General features: G+C 44.0%; 1 protein-coding gene across 2 annotated transcripts in view; it reads right to left on the bottom strand.

Annotated features, from left to right (window-relative positions):
* The window catches only part of GBE1 (1,4-alpha-glucan branching enzyme 1), a 198009-nt gene that overhangs the window by 33964 nt on the left and 147204 nt on the right, over nucleotides 1-16841 (bottom strand). The window lies entirely within an intron of this gene.

The raw sequence follows: 16841 nt of genomic DNA, 5'->3' as shown, positions 1-16841 counted from the left end.
AACTTGTAATATTCACAAGAATATGCTAAAGCATATGGCAAAGCTTATATTAAAGCAGGTAAGTACTCCTGTTTTAATATTGGATTGCAAGAAATTGCTATTTTATTGTTTACTTTCTTTTATATAGGATTTTATATAGGACTGTGCATACACACGGTACGATTAAAATGGACGATATGAACAATAACGATATTGATCATATCGTTAAAATCGTGCATTTTTCGCCTACCAACAACCTGCGATGCACGGGCACGTATGGTCAATATGGACAATTGCCTCTGCATGCAGGCCTACCTGGTCGATATCGACCAGGTTACTATAGGGACCCTTCGTTATAGTCATTGGTGGGTACATGATGTGCTGGATGATCGATATATTGTTATCGTTGTCAATCGTGCCGTCTGTACGCACAACATTATCTAAATTTATTTGCACTAAAATAACAGCTACCAGGACCAATTGGGTAAGATAACAGGTACCTACAAAGTTTGGTATGACTAACCCCTGCAGTGTTCTAAGGGATTTATTTTCAAAGTGTCGGGTTGTAAAAATGTGTTTATGTCCGATATTTAAGAGGGCAGTGATATTGCTAGCAAGACACGGCTAGTAAAAGCACTGCCCTTTTAAATATCGGGCATAAACACAAACAGAAGTGTTGGGTTTTACAACCTGACACTTTGTAAATAAACCCCTGAATCTGGTTCTCCTGGTACAGACATACCCGGGGGAAATCACATGCAAGCTTCCCAGTGTTCTAGTAGATTTAACATGGAGTTGACTGATTCAAGGTGTGTCTACTCAGCTCTGTTTGCATTGCCCCAGTGACATCTATAGGAAGGGATTGCTGGGTATAAAATACCCAGTGCCTCTCTGGGGGTTCGTTCTTGCTATGGAGGTGTAGCCAGGTCCCACAAGAAGGCACTGCCATGCTTCACGCTTGCACATAGCTACTGTAAAGACCACCCAACAAAGCCTCATTGCCACGGTATCAGGTCTGCATGGTCTGTACTCAGGCCTGACTGCCTTCAGCCAGCAACAGGAAGCATCATTGGGAGCAAGTTATCCTGAACTACATAGCAAATTGCCCTGTAGAAAATAAGGCGGAGATGTATCAAACCTTCTAAAGAGGACCGGTGTAGGTGTTGCCCATAGCAACCAAGCAGATTATTCAGTAGCTGTCATTTATTTAGTATAGTCTATAAAATGATTGCTAGAATCTGATTGGTTGCTATGGGATACACCTAAACTTGTCCTCTTTAGAAGGTTTGATAAATCTCCCCATATATCCACGACAGATAAATGTCTCTCCAATAGCTGCACCAGATAACTGTCTCTCTCATATCTGTGACAGATAACTGTCGCTCTCATATCCGCACCAGATAACTCGCTCTCATTTCCGCACCTCTCTCATATCCACACCAGATAACTGGCTCTCTCATATCTGTGACAGATAACTGCCGCTCTCATACCCACACCAGATAACTGTCTCTCTCAAACCCGCACCAGATAACTGGCTCTCTCATTTCCGCACCAGATAACTATCATATCTGCACATGATAACTGGCTCTCTCATATCTGTATACAGATTAGGAGAAAAGACGACTCTTTTTTGGAGGCACTCAATATATATGTGTAAGTTTAAAAATTAACCTTTAATAAGTATAGTATTAAAATAAGTATAGACAGACACATAAGACAAGCACATATAATTTAGACAGTGGCTGTCAATACAGAGAACCTCACGAAACATAAGCTCATAAGGATATGAGAAAATATGTTGATAGTAACTAAAACTGGATGAAGGAGAATATTAGAAAAAAAAGTTCAATAGTCAATATGTTCTGTAGTATATCATCCACCTTATATCAACAACTTAAACTTACTGGCTATGCTCTGACTATATGCTTTGGGTTTATTTGTCAATTTTGTTTGGACATGTTATCATGTGACCCATTAACCATACTATAATCAATCATACAGATCCACTCTACATGTTTGATTATTTCACCTGTAAATTGTTGCAGGGGCCTATCCTCATAACCTTGTATGCCTAGGTTTATCTCAATGTGATAGAAATATATACAACTAGTGTACACTGTTGCCATAGGAGGGCTATGGTGCACAGTCAAACTGTGTACTGTATTCCATATTTATACCATTTGGTATCCTTCTGACCATACTTGTGTTTTTTTTTTTTACACATCTATGGCTACTCAGATTTAAATTCCTTTTCAGAACATATTGACTATTGAACTTTTTTTTCTAATATTCGCCTTCATCCAGTTTTAGTTACTATCAACATATTTTCTTATATCCTTATGAGCTTATGTTTCGTGAGGTTCTCTGTATTGACAACCACTGTCTAAATTATATGTGCTTGTCTTATGTGTCTATACTTATTTTAATACTATACTTATTAAAGGTTAATTTTTAAACTTGCACATATATATATATATATATATATATATATATATATATATATATATATTGAGTGCCCCCAAAAAAGAGTCTTCTTTTCTCTCCTAATCTGTATACTTGTTTGCCCTGACTCGGGGGAGCACCGCCAACTCTTAAACCGTACCCACCGATTTTTTTGGTGATATAAAACATTGTAGTTGGTTTCTAGAATTTCTATGTACTACATCACTCTCAGGTTAATTGGAACATAATAGAGTGGGTACATTCTATATATTCTCCCATCTTAGATCTGTCCTGTGTGAAACTCCACCCATTATATTCTATATAGTCTCTCATATCTGTGACAGATAACTGGCTCTCTCATATCCGCACCAGATTGCTGGCTCTCTCATATCCGCACCAGATAACTGACTCTCTCATATCTGTGACAGATAACTGGCTCTCTCATATCCGCACCAGATAACTGGCTCTCTCATATCTGTGACAGATAACTGGCTCTCTCATATCCACACCAGATTACTGAATCTCTGAATCCCCTTCTTAATCATTTTATAAAGGAAAAAGTAGTGAGAATATAAATCATTTATTATAATTTGGACTGTGCACCCCACAATAAGAAATGGAAGGCTAACTGACAAGTTTGCTTTTTTGGGGGGTATGTGTTGTACCACAATTAGTAAGTCCTGGCTTACATATCCCTAAAAACAAGTACAGATGTGTCCTCTTGCGTGACTCCATAGGATTGCATGGTGCGAACGCAGCACGGCATAGCATAGCGCACACAGCCGATCACATGGCGCGATGCCTGCGAACATTGTAGTGCTATCAGCAAAGATGCAAAAGGACACATCTGTATATAGAAATAAATATGAAAAGAGAGCATTTATTAGCACCTCCACAATCATAAACTACAAAACTTGTTTTATATTTTTACTGTGTGTATAGTAATCGTACCATAAGAAATGCAAAGTTGTTTAGAACTATCTCCATAGTATATTTGCATGCTTTCTGTAGAATGTCATAAGCCCTAGATATGACGCACTGCCCTGACGCATTAGTAAGCAGCAGAAAAGCACATCATCATCACAAAGGTTAGAATGAGCCTTGAAGGCTATAAAATCTGCACCTTAGAAAGCATTAGCCATGAAGATCACCAGTTATTTTAGTTGAAATCCTTTAAACCAGGAAACTGGATTAATAGAGGTGATTCATCCTTATTACATCTAACAACCGACATTTTTACCAAGAGGTAGAACATCTCTTCCCCTTTTCCCCGTAAGCACAGATGAGAGTCGGTAGGATAGCATGCATCTGTCTTGCTCCCCTCCAGCTGCACGCTATGTCTGATTTAATATACATATAACGCGGCACACACACCTTGCTGTACTGTACCTTCATCTGCTTCTAAAAATAAATAACAATGCAACATTCTAACTGAACAACCAGAATACAAGTCAATGCAAAATCAGGGCAGAAAAATGCTGCAAAATTGTCATCCAGCGCTGCTTAGAAAGAAACGCCTATGGCTATGGGTTCAATAGAATCGGGTGCACGTGACTTACATTACAATGCAAACACCAAAATAAATAGAAAAAACTAGGACTTCATTTAAAGAATGTGAAATGCATTATACATACTAGTTTAAACAACACATCTTTTGGCATTATGCTCTATCTATATTTAAGGATATTTTATTCATTTTTAATTTTTATTACACAATTGATGAAAGAAAAAAATATGATCTGCAAATACTGTATTTTGATTCATTATTCCGCTGCCCTAGGCTTAAAAAGCTAACACTAAAGGTTGATAATTATAGAGGTGGTGCAACATTATTGCCATAAATAAATAAATACAACCGGTGGTCCCTGTGACGAAAGGGAAGAAATAGACAGAGCTCGGACTTGTATCTCAAACCGGATACCAGTCAACTGACAAAAAAAAGTGTTCTATACAGAGATACAAACAAAAGATTTCTCAACACAAACTGTAAAATACAATGTAAATCTCTTGGTAAGTACATAGTAATACGGTATGCAGTCGGGAAGCCGGCGGACGTAATCCTGACGGCCAGCTTCCCGACTGCTGTATCCCGGCGAGGGTTAAATGACAGGCATCTAAATCTAGATGCCTGTCATTTTACCGACGCCGGGAGACAGGCGCCCGGCATCCCGATCGAAGTGATGCTGGGCACCGAGCGCGGACAGCCGCGGGTGGGGAGGGTTAGGTTTAGGGCTCCTGCGGGGGACATAGGGTTAGGCACCCCCCAGGGGACTTAGGTTTAGGCTAGGGGGAGGGAGGGTTAGGGTTAGGCACCCCCGGGGGGGACTTAGGTTTAAGGCGGCGGGGAAGGAGGGGTTAGGTTTAGGCACTTAGAGGGAGGATTAGGGTTAGGCACTGGGGGAAAGGTTAGGGTTAGGCACCCCTAAGGAGGGTTAGGGAATTAGGTTAGTGAATACTTACCTTAGGGAAGATCGGGATTTTCACCCGTGTTGGACAGCCGCTGTCGGGATTCTAATCATACCGATTCCAGTAATACAATAGTACACACCTAGACTGACCACTACATCTGTATGCTATTGCTGGGCTGTGTGCACGGATGTATTTCGCAAGTGCAGATTCTCCGTAAGAGTTTGGCCCCAAATGTAAGTGTGTACACAACCACTAGAGGGCCATGCCCATAAGACGGACCATCTGCATGATACTGTATGTCTCAATCCCAACTGCGCCTCTCTGCGTACACATAGTGTAACGCGCACGCCTTAAAAGTTCTTAGGGTGTTTTCGTCCATGCGCAGTAGCATGTCTAACCTCTCCCTCGGAGCGCCTAACACTAAGCCTCCCTACTCGGGCGCCTAACCCTAACCACCCCCCCAAAACCTAATGCTAACCCTGCTAACTGCTCCAAATCTAACCCTCCCCCCTCCCCACGGCTAACAGGACGAGCGCCCCAGACTTACCACGTTTGGGCGCATGTCGTCCTGGATTCAAGTGTCGGGATTATGAAAGGAGTCGGTATTTCGACGTCTATCATAAATCCTTTGCCGGCATTCTGCAGTCGGGATTGTGACCAGCGGTCACAACACATAACTACATCCCACTTCCAAGTCCTGTATTGAGGAGGGGACTTTAGCACCCCTCTGTGCCACTTCTCTCCCCCATTCACATCATGTGCACTTCTCTCCACCATTTACATAATGTGCAGCAGATGTATTTTATGTATAAACTATATTATGTAGTACATAACTAAATTTTAACATTGTGTGGTGAAACCTTTTAAAAGAGGTACATTTTTACATTACACAGGAACAATGACCTTAGCGTAAACATATTCTATGTATGAAAACATATGCTGCTAATCACAGCCATAGCTACACTTTTTGGTGCCCTGGGCCAGAAAGAGCATTGGTGCCACCCCTATTTTTAAATTGGTACATAAGATGCACACCCAAAAAAGGGGCATGCCCTTATGGGGAAGGGGCATGACAAGTCGGATTTGTCGAGTATGATGATGAAGGGGTACAGATTCCTCTATTATCCATATGTCACTGCCACATACAGTGTGAATCCAATGGCTGCAATGATGATACACAATAATTATGTAGTATAACTCACCAGCTCTAGGTGTAGGAGAGCGCTGGTGACGCTGCACCTGCAGCAGGATGTGCCCATCAGAACAGCCGTGCACAAGCCTGGAGCCGGAAGTGTAGATCACTGACTGAAGGTATAGAAAGAGTGCTGCTTGTAGTGTGTATGCAGCAGATATCAGCAGCGGGGAGATCCGTGTGTGTACCCTGCGCCAGCAGCTGAACTCACTAGCAAAGGTGGTACATCAAATGCGGCCATGTCAGGGAAATCCCAGCCTGGCTTGGTCGCATCCGATGCGACCACGCCAGGCAAGTGGTTAAATAGAGAATGATATGACTGAAGGTGCTTGAGGAGGTGGCCAGATGGAGGGGGGGGGTGGGGGGAAGAGTCAGCCATAGAGGAGATAGGGACGGGCAAGAGATGCCGTGGATAAAAGAAGTGTGAGCTATAAGTGAGAATGATTATAAACAGAGAATTGTCAGGCACTGTCTAAAAATCGTCCCTTGCCCTGCAGATGTTGATCATTAGATCGGCCGTGTGTAGATAGACAATAATCAGGTCGACCACGGTAGTTAGACAGTGTGTTTAGATCGAGATACTATAGATCGACAGTAATATTAGTTAGACAGCAATATAGTCGAACGTGACAATAGATCGATATATAATATATCGAATATCTAAGATAGACAGTTATATACTGTAAGCTCGACAGTACTTAGATCGACAATAATAGTTAGACAATGTCCGACAGTATTAATAGGTTCACGCATCCTAGATCGAAACTAAATAGGTCTACTTTTTTATAGATTGACTATAAAAAAAGATAACAGCTACTAGATCGACATATAAATGATAGACACGTTATAGATAGATTATACAAAAAGGTATACATCCATTGCCAGTAGCACATGCAGGGATGAAAGGGCAGGCTGGAACCTGTAGTACCATGCCTGAAAGTAGCAGCAGGGGATGCGCTATTAGCGGTCAGCGTCTTAACCTAGACGGCTTATTATTGCTGGGGTGAAGATGCGCCCAGGTCCAGGAACAGCGTGGAGCACAGGGGAGGTGGCGATGAAGTGGTGCACCGCAGGGACTGGGGGTGCCCAGCACTTCGGGACAAGGGCTGCAGGGTGGATATTGGGGCTTGCATTTCCAGTAGCGCTTGCAGGGATGAAACGGCAAGCTGGGACCTGTAGAACCACAGCAGAAAGTAGAGGCGGGGGTTGCGCTATTAGCGGGGCAGCATCTAGGATGTATAACTTTTTGTATTGTCTAAATGTAACAATTAACTCTCTGTCTTTTTAGCTTTCGATCAATGAGCTGTCGTTCGTTTAGATGTAGATGTATAAACTGTCTTTTATTGATGTCTGGGTTGTTAACGTCGATCTTATATTTGTCAAACTATTGTTTGTCGATCTCATATTAGTCATCCTTTTGTTTGTCGAACTGATGTTCTGTCTATCTTGAGTGTTGTCAATCTTTATATTGTCGATTGTTCATTGTCGATCTTACATTATGTCTATCTTGTGTGTTGTGGAACTTCATATTGTCGTTTTGTTTCGATAATTTGTGGTGTCGATCTACTGTGGGTGATGATCTCGTGTTTGTCGATATAAAGGGGCGGTTGATCTATGGTTTGTCGACCTATGGTATCTGTCGATCTACATGTACTCCATGTACAGTGGTTGATGTATGTATTGTCGATCTAATGGAGGTCGGTCTACCAAACGGATACCTTGCCCTGTGCTATGGCACATGTCGCACCACCCTAGTTAAGGCCATGCTGCTAATATACAGAAGGACACAATATACAGTATTAGGTTAAGTGCCCTTTTTGTGTACAGTTTCTCAGGTGTCCTGTATTACAGGTTGAGTCTCCCTTATCCAAATATTCCGAAATACGGAATAATTTTGGCATGACTGAGATAATGAAACCTTTGATTTTTGAAGGTTCAGTGTACACAAACTTTGTCTAAGGCACAAATTATTAAAAGTATTGTATAAAATTACCTTCAGGCTGTGTGTATAAGGTGTATATGAAACATAAATGAATTTCAATTCTGTACACAAACTTTGCTTGAGCCACAAAATTATTGAAAATATTATATAAAATTACCTGTAGCCTGTTTGTATAAGGTGTATATAACACATAAATGTATTCTGTGTGTATATTTGGATCCCATTCACAAGATATCTCATTATGATATGCAAATATTCCAAAATACGGAATATTCCGTTATCCAAAATACCCCTGGTCCCAAGCATTTTGGATATGGAAGACTCAACCTGTATATCATTTAAAGTGCACATTGATTGTGTCTAGAAAAACAAAGTGCTGAATGCCATAAGAATGCCATAAAGGAAGTCATATTTTAAGAGGTTTTTTTTTTTTTTACACACAACACTGATTGAGGATACTTGTATATTGTTTTGCAAAGTAAATGCCAAAAAAAAGTAATCAAAAACTAAGAGAATGCATCCCTTCACTGCATTAAGTTTTCCAACACAACTGGAGCAGAAAGAAAAGAAATCTCAGACAATTAACATAAAATTCACTGATGACTTTGCATGTTGGACTATTGCCAGCACAAGTATCACTTCTTAATTGCAATGCAGATGAGCATACATTAATGATGGAGGCATTACTGGTGTCTTGTCACACTCCTTATTTACAAAAACTGCTTTCTTAAATTAATTTTTCATATATGTCTTTCCTAGGCACATGTTCTGATGTGTTAACAGGCTATCTGCCTATTATATGTGTTTCATCAGTCGTTTGCCTATTTGCCCCACCTGTGTCTAGATTTCCAGTTTGCAAATGAGCCATTCGCCCTGACCATTTTGCCCGTCCTGGAATTTGTTTACAAATCTAGCTTTAAACTACTGCCTAGTCATGTGGTCCAGGGAATGGGACTTGTCGTGACACTGACCAGTGATGCTAGTGGCAAATTCTGATTAGTCAATAAGGCTCTACGTCCACATGCACCTTTGCAGAGAGGAAGGGGGCCATGTGCAGTCTCCATGCGGGTCCCCACCCCCAGAGTCTACTGCACACGCACAAATCTCCAGGAAAATGGTGATAAGTGCAGTCTATGGGTGCAGAGTTTGCGATGAGGGCACTGCACATCCTGCACCCATTATAGATATGCCCATCATGCACCCATTATAGATATGCCCCATGGATGCTGTACTGTAAATAGGAAAACTCAACAAGCCCTTCAAGATGTAATAAAGTTAGACAAGAAGCGGTATGAAATACCGCCGGCCGCATGGCCGGGAGTTCGAATCCCGGCAGCGTCAGGCAGACAAATGAAGAGATCCCGGTAGCGGCAGCCCGACAGCGCTGAAAATCCTGATCTTCCGTAGGTGAGTACTTACTAACCTAACCTAACCCTACTTAGGGGTGCCTAGATTTAGACGCCTGTCATTTAACCCTCGCCGGGATAAAGCAGTCGGGAAGCCGGCTGTCGGGCTTACGTCAGCCGGCTTCCCGATTGCATCCCGTTAGACAGGTCAAGTCATTTATACAGATCAAATGGAAAACAACATCTAACTTACAAGACTGACCAGGGAACGGTGGGAAAGTAGCCTTTATTTGTAATTGCAATAAGTGTTGAAACGAAATTCGAAATATTATCAACCGGAGTTATCTATCGTATCACATCACATCAATAAAAGATACTGTCTTAAGAGATTTACTTCCAGCAGGACCAACGATTACATATAGGAAAAACAAATAATTGGAAACTAACCTAGGCCCTGATTCAGACCCACTCGCGAGTGGCTGTCCGCTCGCAAGTGGGTCGATGTTCTGCACTGAGCATGCGCACGACGGAGGGAGCTCAGTCGTGCGCATGCGCCAGACGCGACGAGCGAAGGACTTTCCTTCGCTCGTTGTGTCTGATCAAAGGGGGCGTGCTGTCGATGATGATTGACAGCACGCCCCCTTTGGTGGGCGTGCCTCCCTGACGGGGGCGTTCCTAAGGTTCACTAGTGATGTCAGTGGGAGTGATTTTGGCTCTGATAGAGCCAAAATCACTCCGGGCCTTGCGGTTGAAAACCTCAACCGCAGGCTCCGGCTCGTAGTTTCGATGGTCGCGATGGTCACGACCATCGCGGCCATCAAACTGCACGCTCGTATAGGCTGTGGGTGGTGACCCACAGCTATACGAGCGTCCAGGAGGACGCTCCATAGTTATGGAGGCCGGCCCTCATTCAGAGCGTGCGCTCTGCTCAGAGCGTACGGCTCTGAATGAGGGCCCTAGCTCCAAGTCATCTTAGACCCCTACAAAATTCCAACATTACAACCACAAGTAAAAAATGGTCTTCCATAGAGACCCTCTGGATTTTATTGATGTGGGAAAAACAGATGTACTGTACACTGTGTTCACACATGCTAAAAAAAAAAAAATCTCTGTTCCGATAGGTCAAGCAAAGGAAGCTTATTCCATAAACCGCTTTATTAACTGCAATGCAAAATACATAATTTATTTAATTACCTGTAGCAGTGAATTAAGTTATGTGGACCGTACTACTAGGTCTTAAAGAACAAAGTTTTTGGAGCATTGCCGTATCATCGTTAACAGAGTCCTTACACATACAGGTATATTTACTAAAGTGCGGGTTTTTAGAAGTGGAGATGTTGCCCATAGCAACCAATCAGATTCTAGCTATTATCTTCTAGAAGGTGCTCAAGAAATGTTAAGTAGAATTTGATTAGTTGCTATGGGCAACATCTCCATTTCTAAAAAATTAGAGTAATGGTATAACATACCTCAGTTAACGCTTTTTCTTCGAACTCAATAGGGTCCCCAGGATCTACCTTGGGGTATGTAGTGGAAACGATCCATTCCACCAAACAGCTTCTACCTTTGAAGCTCCCAGCATGCATCGGTCCTTCTCCCTATATACCCCAGCCACAGGAATTCAGTTTGTAAACAAGCCTAACGACAAGAGACGGAGAGTGGAGAAGGAAGTACATCACACACAAGAAACACTCAACATACGAAGAGGGAATCAGTGAAGCAAAAGAACAAATCACAGCTGAGGCCAGGTGCATCAGGGATGTCCTTAAGCAGTACCCTTAAGGGTGGGGATGCTCCTGTGCAGAGAGGAGAATCCGCCGCCCAAAGGAAGCATACTGGGAGGCAAAAGTATCAAATGCATAAAATTTGATTAAAGCGTTGAAGGAAGACCAAGTGGCCGCCTTGCACAGCTGTTCAGCCAAGGCACCATATCTAACCGCTCACGATGGTCCCACAGACAGAGTAGAATGTGCTGTCAACTTGTTTGGGACAGGGAGACCAGCCTGTGTATAGACCTGATAAATAGTCGTAAACAGCCAGCGAGCTAAAGTCTGCTTGTTTGCTGGCCAGCCTCGTTTGTGAAACCCAAATAACACAAACAGCGAATCTGATTTCCTGATGGAGCTGGTACGACCCATGTTTAGTTACGAAAGGCACGAACCACATCCAGGGAAGCTTCACCTGTAGAAAGGTCTGAAGATTGAAAGGCCGTAACTACAATCTCCTCATTTATATGGAAATGGGAAACCACTTTTGGAAGGTAATCCGCCTTAGTACGGAGGACTGCTATATTTTGATGGAAAATCAAATATGGAGAGCGACATGACAGAGCTGCCAAGTCAGAAACTTTACGAGTCGATAGCGAGGAGAAAAAGTGTCTTCGCTGTCAACCATCTTAAGTCCACCATATCCAAAGGTTCAAAGGGAGCTGTCTGCAATGCCCTGAGAACCAAAGTCAAATCCCACGGTGCCACTGGAGGGACAAATGAGGGTTGCAGCAGGAGAACCCCCTGCAAAAATGTTCTAACATCCGGCAGAGGGGCAATTCTGTATTGGAACAAAACTGACAATGCAGAAACCTGAACTCTCAAGGTAGCCAAGTGCTTGAACTAACAGACGACCATTGGGAGGAGGGAGATGGGATTGCAGGTTGGCATACCTGCTTCCTCCAATCTCACCGCCAGAGTGTCAACAAAGGAGGCTGAGGAGTCCCTTGTTCTAGACCCGTACCTGGGGACTTTGTGATTGTGACGTGACACCATAAGGTCTACGTCCGGTACTCCCCACTTGTCCATCAGGAGTTGAAAGACATCCGGATTAAGAGCCCATTCTCCGGCGTGTATATCCTGGCGACTTAGGAAGTCTGCTTCCCAGTTGAGAACATCTGGGATACATATTGCAGATTGCCAGAAGAAGGCATTCTGCCCACAGCAGAATTTCCGCCACTTTCTTCATGGCTCCCAGACTTCATGTGCCTCACTGATGGTTGATGTATGCCACATCTGTCATGTTGTCGGACTGAACCTAGACAGGCCTGCCTTGTAGGAGGTCCTGTGCCAGTATGAGCGCTCTGCGCACTGCACGAAGCTCCAAGATATTTATTGGTAGGAGACTTCCCTGAAAGGTGTGATGGCCTATCACTGCTCACCATCCTCGCATGCTTGCATCTGTGGTGAGGAGTACCCAATCCGGGACCCATAATGGACAACCCCTGTTTAAATGAGTCGTCTCCAGCCACCAAGCGAGGGAGAGCCAAACCTCTGGCAAGATGCGGATCATCTGAGATGATACAGACCATCCCAATGAGCCAGAATCCAATTCTGCAGGGATCTGGAGTGGAACTGGGCATAAGCCACCATGTCGAATGTGGATACCATGGAGGCCAACACCTGCATTGCCAAGTGTACTGACACTCTTTGCTTGCAGAGAAGACTGCGGACATGAGACTGTAGTGCCACAATCTAGTCTCCTGGTAGAAGAATCCACTGTCCCAGAGAAACCAGCAGAGCCCCCAAGTAGACCATCTGCTGAGTTGGAGTAAGAGAGGACTTTTTCCAATTTTTTATCCAGCCGTACTCCTGTAGGCAGACAATGGTCATCTGGAGATGACATTGTAACATCTCCTGAGATTGTGCTAATATCAGGAGGTCGTCCAAATATGGCAGTATCCGGATTCCTTGTCGTCTGAGATGAGCCGTCATGACTGCCATTATCTTGGTAAATACCCGAGGAGCTGTGGCCAGCCCGAAGGGTAGAGCCTGAAATTGATAACGTTGCTGATCTACCGCCAATCTTAAAAATCCTTGGTGGGATCATGCAATTGGAAAATGCATATATGCATCCTGTATGTCTACGGATACCATGAAATTCCCAGGCTCCATCGCCAGCGTAATTGACCGTAGGGTTTCCATACAGAATTTTGGCACATGGATTAACCTGTTGAGAGACTTCAGATTCAGGATGGGGCGATATGACCCATTTGGTTTTTTAATCAAAAATAAATTTGCATAATAACCCCTTCCCTGTTGCATCACAGGAATGGGGACTATGACTCCTGACTTCACGAGAGCCCCAATAGACTCCCGGTAGGCCAAAGCCCTGAGCGGGACTAAAGGAAGGTTTGTATCCACAAACCTCTGAGGGGGATGCCTCAGGAACGTGATGGCATAACCCTGAGAGACCAACTCTTTCGAGCCCCAGCATAGTTGTCTGATAGTTTCGAGTCCCATAGTTGTCTGATACCAGGGACAACTGTACAAGATGGCCTCCAACCCTGAGACCCCCCCAGGGGGGATGCCCGCCCCATCAGACAGTAGACTTACCATCTGGCTTGGAGGCAGGACGTTTGCTTGACCAAGATTTCTTGGGCTGACTTATCCTGTGGGCAAGACTGACCTTTTGCCCTTCTCTGTGGGCGAAAGGACCGAGCTGCCGACTGCCTAAATTTAGGGGTAGTCGCAAATGGCAATTCAGCCAACTTCGGTGTTGCCAGAGAAGTCATTATGTCATCCAGCTCTGGCCCAAACAGTACCTTCCCTGCAAATGGAAAATATTCAAGAGCCTTCTTAGATCCTGCTTCCGCCTTCTAGGTTTTTAGCAAAGGGATCTTCAAGCTGCAACCAAAGTTGCCGAGAATTTAGAAGCCAAAATACCTGCGTCAATGACTGCTTCCCCCATATACACAGCTGCTTCTCGCATCTGATAGAGAAAAGACTGCTGTTCTCTGGTAGCATCAGGCATAGTACCTCCCAGAGATGTCGTCCATTCTTCCATAGCTTTCGCTACGCAGGCTACAGCCATAGCTGGTCTGGTAATGGCTCCAGATAATGAAAACATTGATTTCAAGTGATTGTCATGTTTTCTGTAACGTCTTTTAAAGAGGATGCTGCAGGAATGGGTAACGTAATGCTCCTAGTCAACCTTGTGACATGAGCATCTGTCATTGGGGGAACTTCCCATTTATTACACTCACCAAGTGCAAATGGGTATCGAGAGGTTAATATTCCTTGTAGCATGAAAATGCTTCCCTGGAGTACTCCATGCCTCAGACTTAAGATTCGTCAGTTGCTCAGACTGAGGAAAATAATCCTTAGCCACCTTCTGACGCCTAAAGACCGGAGCCTTGGTTGTAAGCAGGGCCTCCTCTTCCTCTATACTGAGGACAGGATCTAACCACTCTCACCAGAGAGGGACATCCACAAGGGACAGATGGTCTTCTTCTACTGAGTAAGACCCAGAACTCTGAGTATCAGAGTCTGAAGATAAGTCCGAGGCAACCTTTTATGCCCCTGCTTTGCCGCCACTTGTCTATCTGGCTGCAGAGAAGTTATAGACGGAGGCATACTCTGACTAGACTGAGCAGTAGAATTAACCCAACAGGAATTCATGGGAGTATATTATACATACATATATATATATATATATATATATATATATACACACACACACACACACACACACACACACATCTACACACACACACACACATATTCCAAAGCATGGGGAAATACTGCAGCCGAATACCGTGCGTCTGCGATTTTGTCAACTAAGTGCGACAAAACCTGATACCACCCGGGTGGTTCTAGCGCTGGACCTCTAGATGTACAGGCTTGACCAGTAAGCTGTTTACAACAGAGGCTACACAATCCATCCTGCTCAGATAGGCCTGCCAAACAAGACACACATGAACTTAGTACAGCCAGATAATCCTTCTCACCTGCACCTTTAGACATGACAAATGTATAAATGGTATAAGGTGTACAGTATAAATGCAATGTGACCCCGTATCAATGACCCCCCCCCCCCCCACAGCCTTCAGAGGGATGAGGAGAAACACAGTGATAGGTATAACTGATAGTTTGAAAACAAAAAGGCAGTACAAACACAGCAGCTAGCATTAAAGTCACATACAATGCATAAATATGCACAATTGCTATTGCAAATGGACTCTGAAACAACTGACCAGCCCCGCAGGGGTAATGGTAGGATATAGAGTGCTATATACCAGACCCAAAGGAGAGGTATACAGGGAGACCGACCAACCTGAGACCAATCTGCTAGAGCAGTACACACACAAACGCGACCGCGAGCGTCTCACCACGAGGTGGTCAAATATAGCAAGCCAGATGCTGAAATCCGTGCGGAAGTTGCGTCTGGTTTGGGGGAGGAGCTGTGATTTTGACGGCACGGATACGCTGGCCTCATAGTAGTAGATGCTTACTAGTGCTCTCTTGTGCGTCTACTACCCATCCCCGGTGACAGATGATAAGGACCAGGCCGCTTTAGTGAGGACACATCACACGAGGCCTTCACCAGCAGCTGCACCCAATGCATCTGCTACACTGGATGCCAGGACTGCCGTGCATTCACCTGTGATCTCCGTGCCAGACTTGCAGTCCGGACCTCAGCACAGGCGCTAGCTGAGCCACGCTGAGGCCCGCCGAGAACCTCAGGGCATATGGCGATACTGGTGTTTCGGCCCCAGCAGAGTTAGTAGGAGTCGCAGTACCTGCGTCTTTAACGGCACCTGGAACTGCTAAACTCAGAAACTAAGTCAAAAAAGAAAAAACCCTGGGACTGCCTAGGCAGTCCTGCTGTATAACAGGGGCGCCTGGATACTTGCCTGGCACCAAACAAAAACACAATGCCTGTGGCTGGGGGCGGGGTATATAGGGAGGAGGACCGATGCATGCTGGGAGCTTCAAAGCTAGAAGCCATTTGGTGCAATGGATCGTTTCCACTACATACCCCAAGGTAGATCCTGTGGACCCTGAAGAAGAAACCAGCACTTTAGTAAATATACCCCTTAGTGCCTCCAACCAATTTCTTAAGGTGCACAACAGTGATCCCAGTAGTCATTCTGAGAGGCGGGAACAGATTCAGGTATTTGTGCCATCAGGAAGTTTAATGGATGTTCCAAATGAACTTTCTTCATCCAGGTGAATTAAATGACTCAATTGAATTAAATACAATTGTTTGATCTGGTAACCAATGGCAAATAGAAAGGGTCCCTTTCATTCACCGAACCAGTTTCCAGAGATCAACAATAATTTTGTAACTGTTATGATTGGTTCTTGTGACATCACTGGTTTCAACACTTCATCAATCCTCCATTTTGCAGCCCACACTGATAAGTGTTACTACCTCCCCTCCTAATTACAACAAAATGCTGTATAGCATAGAACACACATCAGGTTATACAGATTGTGTTAGTATAAAGACAGTTATTATTTATACACATTCTTTGGCTCAGTAAAGATGGGTACACACCTATGCGATCACTGGGCTGATCACTTGATATCGGCTGATTGGCCAGATGATTGTATAGGTGTGTATGCAGGAGCGTAAGCCAACAAAACACTCCTGAAAACAGTAGGATAAGGAAGTCACATCTTATGTGCAGTTTAATATTCAAGATGCTTGACCTCCTGATCCATTGAAGAACGTACAACATTGAGCTACTAACAGCTCAGTGTGCACGGGGGTCTCAGTGATCAGACAACTGCTACATGGATCGAGCGTTTATCTGATC

This window comes from Taudactylus pleione, unplaced genomic scaffold (assembly GCF_031769625.1).
Source record: "Taudactylus pleione unplaced genomic scaffold, aTauple2 ptg000316l, whole genome shotgun sequence".
Classification (NCBI taxonomy): domain Eukaryota; kingdom Metazoa; phylum Chordata; class Amphibia; order Anura; family Myobatrachidae; genus Taudactylus; species Taudactylus pleione.
This window is presented reverse-complemented; position numbering and strand designations above follow the sequence as displayed.